Genomic DNA, 17,984 nt, shown 5'->3' with positions numbered 1-17,984 from the left:
AACACATCTTACTCTTCCCTGTTTCTTCTCAAGTCTTTGTTCTGGTTGGAACCTCTCCCTAAATGTCGTCTCTTTTATCTTTATTCATATCCCAGCTCACATTCCACTTCCTCCAGGAAGCTCTCCACTCTTCCTCCAGTCAAAATGGATCTTTCCTGGACTTCCCTGGTGGCACAGTGGTTAAGAATCCACCTGCCAGTGCAGGGGACACAAGTTCGATCCCTGGTCCGGGAAGATCCAGGAACATGCCGCAGAGCAACAGAGCCCATGTACCACTATTGAAGCCCAGATCCCACAACAAGAGAAGCCACCACAATGAGAAGCCCATGCACCGCAACAAAGAGTAGTCCCCGCTCTCTGCAGCTAGAGAAAGCCCACACGCAGCAACAAAGACCCAACACAGCCAATAAACAAACAAACAAACAAACAGGATCTTTCCTTTCTCTGATGATCTATAGCTCCTAGGGTGCCAAGCACGACGCTAGGCATTCTTAGTGCACTGTCTTCTTTCTTTCTTGTGGTAGCCCCGAGGTGGGTGCTCTTATGATCCACATTGTTAGATGAGGAAACTGAGACAGGTTAAGTAACTTGATATCACACAGCTAAAAGCTAGAAAAGTCAAGGTACCCATACTAAAATAAGAACTCTGGCTGAAATTCAGTAGACATTTGTTGGCTACACACAAGGGACTAGAGGAGATATTAACAAGTGAAATAGACAATCCTTGCCTGCCATCAAGAACAGAGTCTACAAACAGCACCCATATGAACAATTCTGTGAGGCCAGTAGAAATGAAATAAGAGAAGGGAGAGCTCAGGTCTGGTGGGAACCGGGTTAGGTCACGTGAAGGAGATAATGTTTGACAGGCGGGAATGAGGTGGGGTCCTCCAGCTTAGGGAACACTTGTGAGTAACAGCATGGAAAAACATGGGGCACATTTCAGTAAGTAGACAGTTGATTGGCTTGGAGGGAGACTGAAATGGGGTTGAGGAGATAAGTTAGGAGACCATGACTGTTTTCCAGCCGAGAGGAATTTAGGACCCACGAGGGTGCTGGCAATAGCCTTGGATTATCTTTTGTCCTCTACTCTGTAAACACTTTATGTTTTTCCTTGTCCCCTAAAGATCATAACATCCCTGAGAAGTGTCAATCGTTTGAAAAAATGTGCCCATAACGACTACACTGCTAACAGTTTCTTGATAGGCACTCAGCAGATATTGTTGTAATTGAATTGAATGCATGAGCAGGGTGATAAAAATGCTGGGCTCTGTTTAAATGGTTTCATAGGAACTCAGGCCATGCCTGCAACCATCTGCAGTATTACTCGATAACAGAACTAAGCCCGTTTTTTATTCAGCACCTGCTGTGTACAGCATCCTCTCATTCAGTTCTCCCAATGGTGGGTACTGACATTATGTCCATCTTACAAATCAGAAACCCTGAGGGTCAAGCGAGTAGGGTCACCCACCTACCCAGTTTGCAGGAACTGAGACATTGAGCTGAAGGCCTTTCGTTGCTAAAACCAGGACAGCCCCAGGCAAATACAGAAGGTTGGTCACCCTACCAAGATACCTTGCCCCACATTACACAAGCCAGCATTTAAACATCAAATCTGACCAGCTCAACCCCCCACCCCCACCCCCACCCATAGGATTTTCTTTTGGCTTTCGGATCATTGCGGCCAATATAAATATCTTATGTGGGTATTTGGGAGATGGAATCCAAGCAGACTCTTATATTGAATTTGGCTCATGTATTTGGAGCCTACTTGAGACAGGAGCGTATGGAGAGGCGGGGAATCACAAAATGGATGGGTTTTTGTCAGAGAAAAGGAATCCAGGCTGGGGAACGTCTTTCCTGGCGGACACCCTTACCAGAGAGTTCGGCTTTATAAGCTGTTCTCTGGTGCCGCCTCGTGGTGAAGAGCTGTTAGTAACCACTTCCTTACTCCCTAGGTAAGAGAGCAGGTCACGCTGGTAAAAGGTGAGAGGAGAAACCCAACTGAAAGTTCTTACTGCGTGGGGATCATAAAGATTTTGCTTTAAAAATAAAAGCTAGCAGAGCTTTTTCTTTGTCTTTGTTCTTAAATGAAAGCTGGCCAGGCTGCCATAGTCTAGGGTGAGAAGAATCAGACACAAAATTTAAGAGGATGCCAAAAATACCTCAATAATCAAGATAAATAATGTTTCCAAACAAAAAAGTAATGGCAGGGCTTCCCTGGTGGCACAGTGGTTAAGAATCTGCCCACCAATGCAGAGGACATGGGTGTGAGTCCTGGGCCGGGAAATTCCCACATGCTGCTGAGCAACTAAGCCTGTGAGCCACAACTATTGAGCCCATGTGCCACAACTACTGAAGCCCATGTGCCTAGAGTCCATACTCTGTAACAAGAGAAGCCACCGCAATGAGAAGCCCGTGTACTGCAAAGAAGAGTAGCCCCGCTCTCTGCAATTAGAGAAAGCCCGCATGCAGCAATGAAGACCCGAGTCAATAAATAAAATAAACAAAAATAAATAAATAAATAAATTTATTTAAAAAAAGGAGAGAGTGAGAAATCATTTTTAAAAAATTAATGGCAAAAAAACTCCACGGTGAACAAAATATCAAAATTTCAAATGCAGAACAGACAGGATCTGACCGTGCACTTGCCCTGCCATGCTTCACCCCAGTCCTGTGAGCACAGGCACAGGTGCCTGGAACCCCAGCCCCTTTGAGAAGCTCTGGGTGGAGGACTCCTGAAAGTGGCCCTCAAAACCTCACCACAGGAAACGGAAGTGGTGCTTTCAGACCTTCCCACTAAAGAACCTTCGTAGAAAAGAACATCCCCTGCTAGGAGTAGCCAGAAGGCCTGCAGCAAGCAAGAAATTTATTTAAGGCCCTTGTTTAGGCATATTTTGAATTCGATGTCATAATATATCCCTCTTTAGTTTTGTTCTGTTTCCTTTTATTGAGGTATAGACACTTCAGAAGTGTACAGAGAAGGCATATATCATAACTGTACAGCTTGAAGGATTTTCACAAACGAACACACATGTTAAACCAGCACCCAATCAAGAAAGGGGGGAGAGGGGAAGAAAGAGAACATAACCAGGGCCCCAGAGTCCCCCTCATGCCCCCTCCATTCACTGCTACCCCAAGGTACCTTCATCTTGATGTCTGACAGCATAGTTTATTTTTGTCCTGTGTATAAATGAAATGATACAATCTAAAGTATTCTGAGTCTGGCTTACTTTGCTCAAAACTATGTTAGTGAGATTAGACCATAATCCTCCTGTGTGATTGTAGTTTGTTCACTCTCACTACATGGTATGAATCTATTATAATAAATTTATCCATTCTGCTGACGTGCGTTCTTTCAGTATGGGCTATTACACACTGTGCTGGTATGAATATTCATATGCATGTCTTTTGGTTAACATACACATGCCTAGGGACTTCCCTGGTGGTCCAGTGGTAAAGAATCTGGCTGGCAATGCAGGGGCCACAGGTTCAATCCCTGGTCAGGGAACTAAGATCCAACATGCTGCAGGGCAACTAAGCCTGTGCGCCACAACTACTGAGTTTACGCACCTCAACTGGAGACTCTGAGTGCTGCAAGCTACAGAGCCCATGCACCCTGGAGCCCGCGCCCCAAAACTAGAGAGCAGCTGGTGCACCGCAAGGAAGGCCCTGCATACAGCAACACAAATCCCACGTGCTGCAACTAAGATCCAAAATAAATACAATACTATACAATACAACAAAATAAATAAATGATAAATAAATCTTTAAAAAAAATACACATGCCTACAACAGCCAAGATCAGCAGAACTTCCTACCTGATTTATGAGCCACTAAATTATAGAGTGGCTTGGTCTGTAGAATTATTGCAGCAATAACTAATATTATATTTTTTTGAAGTCATACAAATTAATTACTAGCGCAACAAACATTAAAACGCAAAGATGATTAATCTTCATTGAAACAGAAAAAAAAGTACACATGCCTACATTTCTGTTGGGAGTGCATTTGCTGGGTCATAGGGGAGGCATAGTTTGAACTTTAGTATCTACTGCTAGTTAGCTTTCTAAAGCAACTGGGGGCAATTTTCACTCAGAGAGCTCCTATTGCTTCACATCTTTATCTAGACTTGATATTTTTTATCCTTTTTATTTTATCCAGTCAAGTGGAGTGGCGTCATACTGTAGTAGTTTGTTCACATTTCCATGGAGAGTAATGAAGTTAAGAACATTTCTGTATGTTTATTTGGCATTTGGATAGCTTCTTTCACAACGTGTCTGTTCAAATCTCTGCCCACTTTTCTCTTGGGTCTTCTATCTTTTTCTTATCAATTTGTAGTTCTTTTAAAATTCTGGCTTTGAGGTCTTTATCAGATATATATAGTTTATCCTATTTCATGGGTTGTCTTTTTGCTCCCGTAATGGTATCTTTTGATGAATAGTGGGTCTTAGTTTTCATATAATTCACTTATTTTTTTCATTCATGATTGGCACTTTTTTCTCCTGTTTGTGAAAGAGATGTCTATTCCAAAGTCAGAAAGATATTCTTCTATGTTTTGTTCTAACAACTTTATTTATTTTAGCTTCAGATCTACAATCCTTCTGGAAGTTATTTTCGGTATGGTATGAGGTAGGGATCAAATGTATATTTTTTTCCATATATGAGATGTCTATATACGTGTGATATCTGTTTTTGTCTTCATATAAAAGTAAATAATTAGGGCATTCCCTGGCAGTCCAGTGGTTAGGACTCAGCGCTCTCACGGCCGGGACCCGAGGTTCCATCCCTTGTTGGGGAACTAAGATCCTGCAAGCAGTGCAGGGTGGCCAAAAAAAAAAGTAAATAATTAAATTCCCTTTAAAATTATGTGACTTTCCCTTAATTCTTCAAGTAAAATTGATGCTCCAGAAACAGCTGTTTTGAGCACTAATTGAGGCACATTATCTACATTCCCTCATTTAATTCTCTCTGTACTTGCATGAGGTAGGTATTCATAGTTCAGTTTTGTAGATGAAAAAAGTGAGGCTCAGGGAATCTAAATATGTTAAGGGCATGCAGCAAGTAAGTCCAGAGGCCTTAACTGGTGTTCTAGACTATTCTGCAGAGGGAAATTCCATTTAGAGGATAATCATTGGCCAAGGTACCATCATAACATATTCATGTATTCACGAGTTGATGGACATTTGGACCGCTTCTAGTTTGGGGCTATTGTGAATAATGCAGCTGACTATTTTTATTTCTCTTGGATAGATACCTAGGAGGGGGATTGTTTGGATCATATGGTAAGTGCGTATGTTTAACTTTTAAAGAAACTAACTCTTTTCCAAGGTAGTTGCACCATTTTACATTCCTACTTGTAGACTCTGCAGGCTCCAGCCCTCCACATCGTCACCAGCACTTGGTGTTGTCAGTCATTGGATTATTGCCGTGCTAGTGAGAATGTGATGAAATCCCATTGTGGTTTTAATTGGCATTTCACCGATGACTGATGATCTGAGGTCTTTTTATGTGTTTATTTGCCATCCACATATCATTTTTTGGTAAAGCATCTATTTAAACCCTTTGCAGTTTTTATTGGAATGTCTTCTTATCAAATTATATGAGTTCTTTGTATATTCTAGATACAAGTTCTTTACTGGATTTTTTTTTCTTTTTTCTTTTGGCCGTATCACACGGTATGTGGGATCTTAGTTCCCTGACCAGGGATTGAACCTGTGCCCTCTGCAGTGGAAGTGTGAAGTCTTAACCACTGGACCACCAGGGAAGTCCCAAAAGTTTTTAATGTTGATAAAGTCCAATTTTTAAGTTTTTTTTCTTATGGATTGTGCTTTTGATGTCATATCTAAGAAATCTTTGCCTAAAATCAAGGTCACAAAGATTTCTTCTAGAAGCTTTGTAGTTTTAGTGCTTATATTTGTGTCCATGATCCATTTTGAGTCCGTTTTTGCACATGGCATGAGGTAAGGGTTTACATTCATTTTTGTGTGTGTGGACATCCAATTGTCCCAGCACCACTTGTTGAAACAACCCTCGTTTTCCCAACCGGTTTTATTGAACAGCTGATTATATCACTCCTGGAGGCTGATCTGATGCTGGATTTTCATTTGTGTGGCCTAGTCAATAAATTTCCTCACTGTTTAAGCTCATCTGAATTTTGTGTTATTCTTTGAAGCCAGAAGCAATCTGGCTGAAACAGATGGTCAACAGTGTCCATGTTGCCAGGAGGTGGCACCCAGGAGGTCAAGTAGATGTCAGCCCAGTAGACCTTCTGGGGAATAACCCACACCTATTCCTTAGAAATCTCTCAGTCCCCGTGCTTTCAGTGGATCGGAGCCCTGCTCCTTACCCCAAAGATCCCAACCAAAGAGGGATGCAACCAAATCAGGCCAGTCCAAGTGCTCCCTGCGACTCTTGCCAGAGTCATTAAGAAAAGATACTTTGTCTTCTCCTCTAACTTCCTAAGTCTTAAAGACAGGTAGGCTTAGCGCTGCCAGTGGCTGTTCTGTTAGGTAGCAGTTCTGTTTGTGCTCTGAGTTGGGGGATCCGGTGGTACTGGTTTCTCTCCTGACAAAGTCCTACCTGCCTAGGACAGTGTTCTGAAGTAATATTTTAAGTGCCTGTAGGGGCTGCTATTCTACCGATTCAATTCGTTCTCAAGTGATTGTCTCGTCTTGCTTGAATGGACAGGGATACTCAATGTCCCGCTGCTCCCCAAATTTCAGAAAACTAAAGTGCGGTAAAAACCAGCAGCAGCAAAAGTGCTGAACGAGTCACGTTAACTGATCATACGGCACTCACGGTACCAGCTCCCTCATGTGGAGAGACCTGTAAGGAAACGGACACTTGGCAAGAAATTCAGAGCAGAGGGGCCGGGTAAAAAGGGGAAAAGGCAGGTATGGTTCCCAGCCTGGCTCTGCCTTGCTGGCCAGGAGACCTCAGGTCATTTACTGAGTGTCCCTGAGGGTCAGTCTTGTCCTGTGTAAAATGAGGGTTAAACATGGCTATAGCAACAGCCTTCAGCCTCTGCCCAGCTATGCGGCAGCTTCTTCTGACTCACAGTGGGAAGGGTGGACGTTCGCCCAGGTCTCCCCAGTCTTCACTGTCTGTGTGTGTCCCTTACTCCACGCACTGCTGGGCGCCACCCTGCCTCTTGGTGTGGGTCAGAGCCTGGACTCCTGGGCCATGTTGCCTCCTTCCCAGAGGTTCCAGGCCAGAGCTTCTTGCTTCCATGTCTCACCTTGTGTATTTCCTCAAACCACAGTGAGTTCCACCTTTACTGAAGGGTTCCGATGAGTCATGAGAATTACAATAAAGAATTAAAGTTGTGGCCTAAATCTGATGGCGATGAGATGAAGAAAACCATATTCACTGGCATTCCTTGGGAGAAGCACTGTTTATTTGTTCAAGAAAAACATTCCCTGATAAACCCACATAGGGGAGAAGGGAAACCCCTCTCCCCACACACCCTCTGAGAAGACCTGAGACAGCCAGAATTCTCCTAAGTGCCTGGGCAAAAAGAATTTTCAGGTTACACTGCGACATGGTGAGGAGTGGGGAAATTGAGGGTTCTGGGGTGTCACCCCTCCTTGAATCTCCACGGATGTCCCTGTCAGCTGAAAGAAAAAGGCACAATGTAAAAGTTGTGAATTAAGTTTTATTTGGGGACTTTACTGAGGGCTACAGCCTGGGAGACAGCCTCTCAGGTAGCTCTGAGGAACTGCTCTGCAGAGGTAAGGGAGGAACCAGGATATAGATGAACTTTTTTGCTGGGAAAACATGTATTTGAGCATAAAAAGATTACTGCTAATCACAAAGGAAAGACATCCAAGTAAATGATTTTAGTGCTTTTCTTTTCTTTTTTTCTTTTCTTTCTTTTGTTTTTGGCGGAGTGGCTTGCGGGATCCTACCTCGTTCCTGGGCCAGGAATTGAACCTGGGGCCAAGGCAGTGAAAGCGCCGAGTCCTCCACTGGACCTCCAGGGAACTCCCTAGTGCTTTTCAAGAATCTGGGGTCATTGAAAATTTTTTCTTAGTCATGTATTGTAACTATCTAAGGGCGAGTATATCCAAAGCACAGAATGTTCCCTGTTTTCCTCCATCCTGAATTCCCCTCAGGACACACTGTCTGTGGGCTGAGCGACTGCATTGGCCGATGGCTTGATCTTTGTAAAACTGGAAGGGCAGGCAACATTTTTTTCTTTACAATCACATTCCTGAGAAGCTGAGGTGAGTGGTTGCTTTGTGGAGCTGGGGCAAGGGCTGGACTTGCCTCCTGAGAATTTACCTCAACCTCCCAGGCACAGAGAGACTCCAGCGACCCCAGGCTTAGGAAGTTTCGTTCCAGAGTCTCAGGGGAAGGGGCCTAAGTCACGGAATCGTCCCAAGAGGGCCCCCATCAGAGGCACCTCCAGCTCCTACAGGTCCATGAAAAAGTTAATCAACGGTCAATCTAAGAAAGAAATGGAGAATTTTATTGGAGCCAACCTGAGGATTTTAACGCAGCAGGAGACAGTCTTTCAGAAAGCTCCAAGGACTGTGCCGAAGAGGTAAGGCGGGCCGGTATATACGTGATTTTGACAAAGGGGGTGCATGCAGCCAAGCACACATCTTGGCAGGAGGTTACCACTATTCTCGAGGCACAGAGAGCTTAGTCAATGGCTTAGTGCTTTTCTAAGTATGAGAAGATGCAAGAAACTGAGTTCCTAACATTTTCTCCTGAAAATATCTAACTATCTGAGGGCTGGTTCTGCCAGTTTCCCCAGAGCACAGAGTGCCTCATCCTGATCTTCACCCTGAGTTCCTGGCAGGGTGGATTGTGTGTCAGCAGCTTCAGTGGTTAATGACTTGATTCTTGTAGAACTGGATGGTGAGCAACATTCTGTTTTACAATTCTTTCCCTTTAGGTATTAACTTCAATCAAGGTTTAGGAGGCATTTCATGACCAGTTTGTCCCATGGCGGCAGGAATGCACATTCTCAGGCCAGGCAAGGATGTCATTGACAGGCCACTCAACGTGTTATTAGTGGTCTAGGCCCTGATTACAGTAACCAAAAGCCTCTGAACCACCTGTCTTACTAGTTTGTTGTGGTCCAGGAAATGGTTCCCTCTCGTTGCTTCTTCCCATAGCTAGAGTTACACTGTGAAAATCATTGATCTTTTTTTTTGGCCGCCTTGGGTCTTCGTTGCTGCACACAAGCTTTCTCTAGTTGTGGCGAGCAGGGGCTACCCTTCATTGCGGTACACAGGCTTCTCATTGCAGTGGCATCTCTTGTTGCAGAGCACGGGCTCTAAGCATGTGGGCTTCAGTAGTTGCGGCACTGGGCTCAGTAGTTGTGGCTCACGGGCTCTAGAGCACAGGCTCAGTAGTTATGGCACACAGGCTTAGTTGCTCCACGGCATGTAGGATCTTCCCAGACCAGCAATTGAACCCGTGTCCCTGCATTGGCAGGTGGATTCTTAACCATTGCACCACCAGGGAAGTCCCAACAACCATTGATCTTACAGAACTATATATTTGGCCGATTGTTCCAAGTTGTCTGGTCATTCTTATTTTATTAGAGGCTCAGTCACACATTTGGTAATGCAAGAAAAAATAATCTTGTGAGATAGGCAGAATATAAATAATATAGCTAGCAACATGAATAAGGTCATAAGTAAATAATGTCACCTTCTAAGGAGTTACACGGCTGGTGCCAGAAGAAGAAAAATTGATCTTTATAGTTTAGCGGGTGTTTCTGCCATGGTGGAGGGGTCTGGTTAATGCATGATGCAGTTGTACAGTGCACACTAGGGGGGGTGGGGGAGGAGACCCAAACAAGCAGAGAAAAATTGTGTTTAAATTTTTCTTCTCTTGCCTTCAAACATGAATTTTATTTCATCACCCAGAGTCTGTCTCCTCTCAAAAGGCCTGCTTTTCCCAACTGTCCTGAAGCAAGTCCCCACCCATCTTTTAGGAAACTCTGGGGAGGTCCGTATCTGCCCTTTCCAGCATCATACTTCTCCACGTCTGAGCTGGTCCGCAGTAGGTGCTCAGTAAATATCTGTTCACTGACTGCATAAATAATAACAAGCGTTTGTAGTCAGCAGCCTGCAGAATAGTCTGGGGAGAAAAGGGGGTTGGGAGGGCTCTAAGGACGGTCCAGGGCAGGTGGGTACCCCTCAGGTCAGGTCTCCTCTTAGCTTTCAGCCCACCTGTGTGAGAATTTCAGGTACACATTGTCTAGAAAACTTCTGAAGCAAACACACACACTCCTACCAAGATCAAACTTAATTCTTAGAGTTCTGTCCAAACACATAAGGAAGAAGAAAAACATTCTGACAGCCCTCAAATTTTGCAAAGTCCCTCTCTCTCTCTCCCAAAGAGTCAGAATAAGTTCTCTTGCTTCACCTCTCTCGACCCCAAATAGTACCTCGTAGAGCTTCAGGGAAAAGGGACCCAAAGCAGGATCACAGACCCAGAAAACTGTGAGATTAGCGCCTCGGGGAAGATGGGACGGGAGCTGTCTCAGAATGTTCTAGATTGATGGTCTTCCTTGGTGTTGGGAGGAGGATTAACCGGGAGGAGGGCAGAGTTCCAGCCCAGGGCAGGAACCCCGTGATGGGAGCCTCAGTTCTCTGCACGTGTCTCCCCAGCACTTCACGCGGTCAGTGCCGACAGAGAGTGAGTGAGGTGCTGCGTCTGCCCCTTCCTGGAAAAGGAGGACACCGTGTGGCCAGGTGTGCAGTAGGAAGAGGAAGAACGTCGCAGGGGCCTAATGCTGCCACATCGCTGTCCTTTGTCCTCAGAATGGAAAGTGCTTCCTTTTTTTTTTTTTTATTCCATTCCTTTCTCTGCTCGTTCAACGAGTATTCATGAAACACCTGTTATAAGCCAAGTACTTGTCTACGTACTTGGGTTTCGTCAGTGAACAAAGACAAAAACCTCTACCTCATGGAGCTTACATTTTATTTAGGGCAAAATGGAGGATGGGAAAAGACTATAAATAATAAATGTCATACATTTGGACATGGTGGAAAATCATACCCACATGCGCACTAAAGATAGCTTAAAACACTGGGCGAAATATACTAAGTATCTTCCTAAAAGCATAGAAGAACTAAGCAGGAAGTAAGGAATTACTGGGCCATGCTGGGTCTAAGAGGCATAGTTCTTCCCTGACAGGTATTGACTTATCTAATTCTTATAACTGTCTTCTGAACGGTCCTAGGAAGACAGTAGTACTGGAACATGGGCAGGGCTGCATCAGGGTTGTGAAATAAATTAGTGCGCGTGCTGGGCTCTGCGGCTTTATATATACTATCTCAGCTGAGCCTCACCACATCGCCATGAAGCAGATGCTGTTGCTTACTGTTATTTTCCTCACTTTACAAATGAGAAAACAGAGTCACATAGGCCCAGGGTCACACAGCTAGTAAGTGGCAGAACAGGCTTTGAGCTCAAGTCTGAGTTCAGAGTCTGTAAACTGAACTACCATCCGTGCTACCTCTTGGTAAATAGCATCTATTGTTTTCTGTCTTGGCCACACCACGGGGCATGCAGGATCTTAGTTCCTTGACCAGGGATCAAACTCGTGCCCCTAGCAGTGGAAGGGAGACATCTTAACCACTGGACCACCAGGGAAGTCCCACTTATCTATTGTTTTTCTATCGGCTTTAGTAGACAGATAACTCTAGTAGAAATGTTACTTTTACTTTGTGTATGAAAAATGACCATATTATCTCTACTGAAATCTTGTTTTATGCAAAGACATTAAAAAATGCTTAGAAGAGGAAAAAAACTACAATCCAAATGAGACAGGCTGGGACCTGGGACACTTTGCTGGGACCTGGGACCATTTGCTGCCGCGCTGCAATGCTCACACCTGGACACACCACTCCTGGAGCAACCAAATACAAAGAAATTGCATGGGACTAAAAATAAGTACATGCACCATTGAGGCAAATTCTGGATCCAAAAGATACAAAGAGACCAAAAGCCCCAACTGCCACTTTTGAAGAGCCTGGAGCAAAAGCAAGGTACTGCACAAGCCCCCTGCACACACCACCACCAAAGGGTGGGCAAAACACCTAAGCCACCCCACCAGCCCCACCCCGACACACACCTACCCTCACCCCATATAAGAAACACGCTTCCACCCCCACACAACCCCTGCCAAGGGAGCCAGCAAGCAAGGGAACCTGTCGTTTGTTCTCACTTCCCCATGCTGCAGCAGAGGCCCCAATAAAGCCTTGCCTGAATTTCTTGTCTGGCCTCTAGTCGATGTCTATTGCTTGGGGAAGGCCAAGAACCGTGGTCGGTAGCCGCAAAGATTCATCCAGGGGCAGGAAATCCTTCTTAGGGCTGAGCTAGTGAACTGAAACAGTTATAGAGCAAATAGCACTGAAGGCCAGGACAGGAGAACCATCTGATTCTACATCCCCTCAGCCAGACTAGTCCAGGGCGCTCAGACAGCTGGGCAGGGACGGCAGAAGTCTTCTAGACTCCATTCCCATATAGGTCATGATAGAGCACCAAATAGAGTTCCCTGTGCTATACAATAGGTTCTTATTAGTTATCTAGTAGTGTGTCTATTTCAATCCCAATCTCCCAGTTTATGCCTCCCTCTGTCCCCCTTGGTAACCATAAGTTTGTTTTCTACATCTGTGATTCAGTTTCTGTTTTGTAAATAGGTTCATTTGTAATGTTTTTTTTAGATTCCACATGTAAGCGATAGCATACGATATTTGTCTTTCTCTGTCTGACTTACTTCACTCAGTATGACAATCTCTAGGTCCACCCATTGAGCAAGTGACTTTAACAGCACTTTTGCAAAATGGGAGGGATAACTATCTTATAACCATATTCCAGTGGTTATAAGATGCACCACTAAGAAAGAAAACACACGAACTGCGTTGTGAGATAACATCTTAAAGATAGCCCTGGACAAGCCACAAACCAGTCGCGGCAACGCTCCTGGCTTAAAGATTCCTCTCATTTCTTCTGTGAGATTGGCAGTTTCTCCTGCTTTAGGTTCCATTGCTTGGTGTATGTAGACAGTCAATCTCTTTATCCACATCTTAGCAACAAAATGTAACACAACTCCTGCTCCTGGTTTGTCTTCCTGACATAGATTCAGCAAAGAACTTGCTATTGCTTTGTAAGAGAAGAGTAGCCATCTCTCCAAAGAGAAAATTTTGTTTCACTGGTATCAGTTTCACTCCCTGTTGCTCCCTATCCCTGTCTTTCTACATCATCACTTTTTATCCGAATGCTGAATCATGCTATGATCTTTTTGAAGACATTTTAAATAGCACTAACTTCAGTACGTGCAGTACCAACGGTGCATCTCAGATGAAGGCAAGACAGTATGGGCAGCTGTGCTCAATTTCTCACATTTGCAAACAACAATGTCTCCATCAGGATGTTGCCATTAATTGTAAGACACTCCTAATATCAGAGGTGTTAAAATGTAGGAAAGAATGTATATCTTAGAATTAATTAAATAAGGTAGCAAATACCTGTATTGATTAGAATTCTTTCAACAAAAATGACAGAAAACTCAACTCAGATTGGCTTAAGCAAAAGGGTTATATTGAGCTACAGAAGTCCAGAAGTCCTTGTATTAACGCAGCTTCAGGTATGGCTGGATTCAGGACTCCAGGATAAAATCAGGACTCAGTTTTTCATCATTTCTCTGTCTTTCTTCTCTAGGGATGACTTCAGTCTCAGCTGGTAGCAAGCTGGAGCCAGCAGCTCTAATCCCCCCATCCTCTCCAGTTTCAAAGTCCAGCTAAAAAGAGTGAGCACCTTTTCCCCGGAATTTTGAACCTGAGTCTCAATGCCTCTCATTGGCTCTGAGAGGTCACCTGCCCAGCCCTGGACCAATCATCATGGTTACCGGGTCAGTTGTTACATTCCCTGGGCTGAGTTACCTGCTGGAAGCCCAGGAGCTGCTGGGGCTGCAGAGGGAAATGAGGAGAATGGATGTGGGGCAGCAAAAACAATGCAAGGTTGACTGTGGGGAATTAGGTGAGAGGAGCCCTCCCAGGGAGAGCCTCTCCAGGGTGGATTCAATCCCTGCTCCTCTTCTTCGTGCAACAGAGGAGGCCTCTGCTGAGACCCACCCGCTCCATCTGAGTCAGCCCTGCGCGGCCTCCCTCCTGGGCCGCTGACACCACACTGACTCAGCTGCTACGTGAGCTGGATGCTGCCTGGAAAGTTAATAAGCCTCGGAGGCAAGACATTCCTCTGGTGACGGGGGTGGTGACGGGGGTTGGCGCCGAGAGTGGGTGGGGATGAATGAAAAAGAGTGGGAGCGCCATGGTTCCTAAAGTGTTTATGAAGTAAAGAGGTGTAGGAAGCAAGTGAGGGGAACTCCAGAGCAGCGGTGGGAGCAGGTACTGTTGGGGGGGGAGTTGGGGGCAGGGAGCTCCGAGAATGCTTTCTGTCCACAGCCTCCTGCTGCCTGTTCCCCGGGGGCACGTGCATAGCTGCCCCCACCTCGGGCCCCAGCTCTGCCAGTCTCTTTACTGCAAATCTAAGTTGCAAAAAGCAGCACAGGGGCAGGAGGCAGGATCTATCGGACACTTGGGGGTTAGGGGAGGAAGAGAGGAGGGAGGCCCGGTTAGGAGAGGATCCTGGACGTGGGGAGAGTGGGGGGAGACAGAGACAGGAAGACAGGGATGCACAGAAGCTCAGAAACTGGACGGAACTCAACATAGAGCACCTGCTCTCTGCCAGGTCTCCAACTAGGAGGTGAGGCCACCAAAATCAATCAATCAGTCCCTGTCTTTAGGGAGCACAGAGTCTGGTCTGGGACACCGTAAGAAAACTGTTCCTCACAACGGAATGTGATGGTGGGGATCTGGGGTTTATTGAAGGAAGGTCCTCCCAAGGGAGGAATGAAGGAGGCCATTGCCCAGCAGGAAGCCGCAGGTCAGTCTAGCCTTGACCTGGTCCAGAGGGCGTGTGTGTGCTGGAGGTGGGGTGGACCCTGGACACAAATGCGCTGTGGAATGGTTCCCCTTGAGTCAAAGGGACCGGGCTTTTCTACTTCCCTTTCAGGCTTTGGCTGCTGGCTTAGCGGGGTGGTGACCTCCCTTGCAAGGATGCTCCTGTCAGCCAAGGGCAATTCTCCACATAAGGGGAGAGTTGGGGTGTCCGTGAACAAGGCCTTCGGGCCCTCACTCTCAGCAGCTGGAGGATGGGTACACCAGCCTGGTGGAGCTACCGGGGGTGGGGGGGGCGTGGGGGCGGGCACCAAATGCACCTGCTCTGATGTTTGTCATGCTGGACGTTTGGTGGAGGACTGTGTCGGGAGCAGAAGGGAGCTGCGTGGCCAGGTGGGGGGCGCTTCCTAGAGGAGAAGGTCGCTCTGGGGCCTCCTGAAGGACGGCTTAGAAGGTAGATAAGTAAAGAAAGATCTAAGGGGTCAACGTGTACAAAAGTTGTAGGAGCAGGTGGCGCTTTCTGGAAATGCTAAGCTATTTAGGTATGACCCTAGGCATAGGAGTGGCCAGAGGCCAGGATCCAAGGGTCCTGTGTGTCATCATAAAAGACTGGGGATTAAAGTTCTTTTAAAAAGAACTGGACTCATTCCAGCCCCACGTCGGTCGTTCCTGCAAACATTCATCCACCGTCACAGGGTGAGCCAGCCCAGCCCTGCTCAGTTGGGTGAAATCAGGGCTCAGATGCTCTGCAGAACTGAAACGGGCATGAGGCCACCAGCAGGCAAATGGCCAGAGAGGGATGGCCGGAGAGGGGCTGTCTGCAAGGGCTGAAAACACAGGAGTCAGGACCAATTTGAAAGTTGTTTTCTAGATAACAGCATTTTAGAAGCAGAAAGAAAGTGTCAACACAAACGAGTCCCATGGACAGGAATTTGGAGTCAGAAAAGCTGAAGGCCTAGGCTTGGGGCCCAGCACCACCGTGCCAGCTGGACAGCTCTGGGAAAGTCACCCAACTCTCCGAACTTCTGTTTCCACATCTGCACTGGGGATCATATCTATTTCACGGGGTTAGCCAAGATAAGGCATGTGTAAAAAAGGCTGTGCAGATGTTAGTTACTATCATTTGCCTTTAAAAAAAAGAAAGAAAGAAAGAAAGAAAGAAAAGCCCACAGCTAGGAGAATCCCTCAGGCTCACTTCACTCGGGTTCCCATTTGGCACTGAGCAGGTGAGCAGGTTGGGGACTTACTGGATGACACAGCAAGTCAGCAGCAGAGCCAAGGTGTAAGTAAACTCATCCAAGTACCGACTCCAACATCGTCAGCAGAATCAGCTGAAACCCAACTCCACACTGCGGTTCAGATGTCCGAGGTGTTCCCAGGAAGTCCCTTTCAGCAAAGAGTGTTCAAGGTGGTTCCCCAATATCCTCCAAAAGGTTTGGCAAGATGTAGCTGGATGAGGTTCCCAGGGGGTGGGGTGAAGACGGAGACAAAGAGTAGACATTCACCCTGAGGACGGAAGAGACCATGCATTTTTCCACCCTTCCTGTGGCCACCCCCAACCCCACCAACCTTTTCAAAACAGATTTATTGACATATAATTCACATGCCACAAAATAATCCTTTTGAAGTGTACAATTCAATGGTTTTTATTATAGTCACAGAGTGGTGCAACCATCACCACAATAAATAGTGGAATATTTTCATTACCCCATAGAAGGACTCGTAGTCATTAGAGGTCATTCTCTTCCCCCACCTCCACCCTCCTCCCAGGCAATCACTAATCTACTTTATATCTCAATAAACATTACCTACGCTGGGCATTTCATGTAGGTAGAATAAGATATGTCATCTTTGCGACTGGCTTCTTTCACTTAGCAAGACGATTTCAAGGTTTATCCAAGCGGTAGCATGTATCGATACGTCTTTTTTGTTTGTTTGTTTTGTTTGTTTTTGGCCACGATTCGCAGCTTGTGGGATTTTAGTTCCCCAGCCAGATCAAGATCGAACTTGGGCCCTCGGCAGTGAGAGCACAGAGCCCTAACCATTGGACAACCAGGGAATTCCCACTTCGTTATTTTAATGGCTGAATAATATTCTACTGTATGGTTATACTACATTTTACTTATCCATTCAGTGTGTGGATGTTTAGGTTGTTTCTAATTTTTGGCTATCATGACTAATGCTGCTATGAACATTTGTGTACAGGTTTTTATGTGGACCTGTTTTCATTTCTCTTGGGTATAGACCCAGGAGTGGACTTACTGGGTCATGTGGTAACTTTAATATGTTGAGAAACTGCGAGGCTGTTTCTGAAAGTGGCTGCACCTTTTTACTTTCCCACCAACAAAGTATGAGGATTCCAATTGTCCATATCTTTGCCGACACTTGTTATGCTCTGTTGTATTTCTCACAGCTGTTCTAGTGGGTGTGCAGGAGTATCTCATGGCATTTACCTTATTGTGATAAAATATATGTAACATAATATTTGTCATTTTAGCTATTTGTAAGTGTATAATTCGGTGGCATTAAACATACTCTTTATTGTGGTTTTGACTTGCATTTGCCTAACGTCTAACCACGTTGAGCATCTTTTCCTGTGCTTATTAACCATTTGTATATCTTCTTTGGAGAAATGTCTCCCCAGATACCTTGCTCATTTTAAAACTGGATTATTTGTCTGTTTGCTATTGAGCTGTAAGAGTTCTTTGTATATTCTCGCTGCAAGTCCCTTCTTACAGATATGATTTGCAAAGGTTTTCTACATTCTGTGGGTCTTTTCACTCTCTTGATGGTGTCTTTTGAAGCACAAAAGTTTTACATTTTAATGAAGTCTAATTTATCTGTGTTTTCTTGCTTGAGCTTTTGGTCATATCTGAAAAGGCTTTGTCTAACCCAAGGTCATGAACATCTACCCCTATACTTCCTCCTCAGAGTTGTATGTACAGTTTTAGTTGTTCCATTTAGGTGTCTGATCCATTTTGAGCTGGTTTCTGCATATGGTGTGAAGTGGGGTCTAAGCTCTTTCCTGTGTGTGTGTATATTCAGTTGTTCCAGCAT

The sequence above is a fragment of the Hippopotamus amphibius genome, chromosome 7, assembly GCF_030028045.1.
Source record: "Hippopotamus amphibius kiboko isolate mHipAmp2 chromosome 7, mHipAmp2.hap2, whole genome shotgun sequence".
NCBI lineage: Eukaryota > Metazoa > Chordata > Mammalia > Artiodactyla > Hippopotamidae > Hippopotamus > Hippopotamus amphibius.
This window is presented reverse-complemented; position numbering follows the sequence as displayed.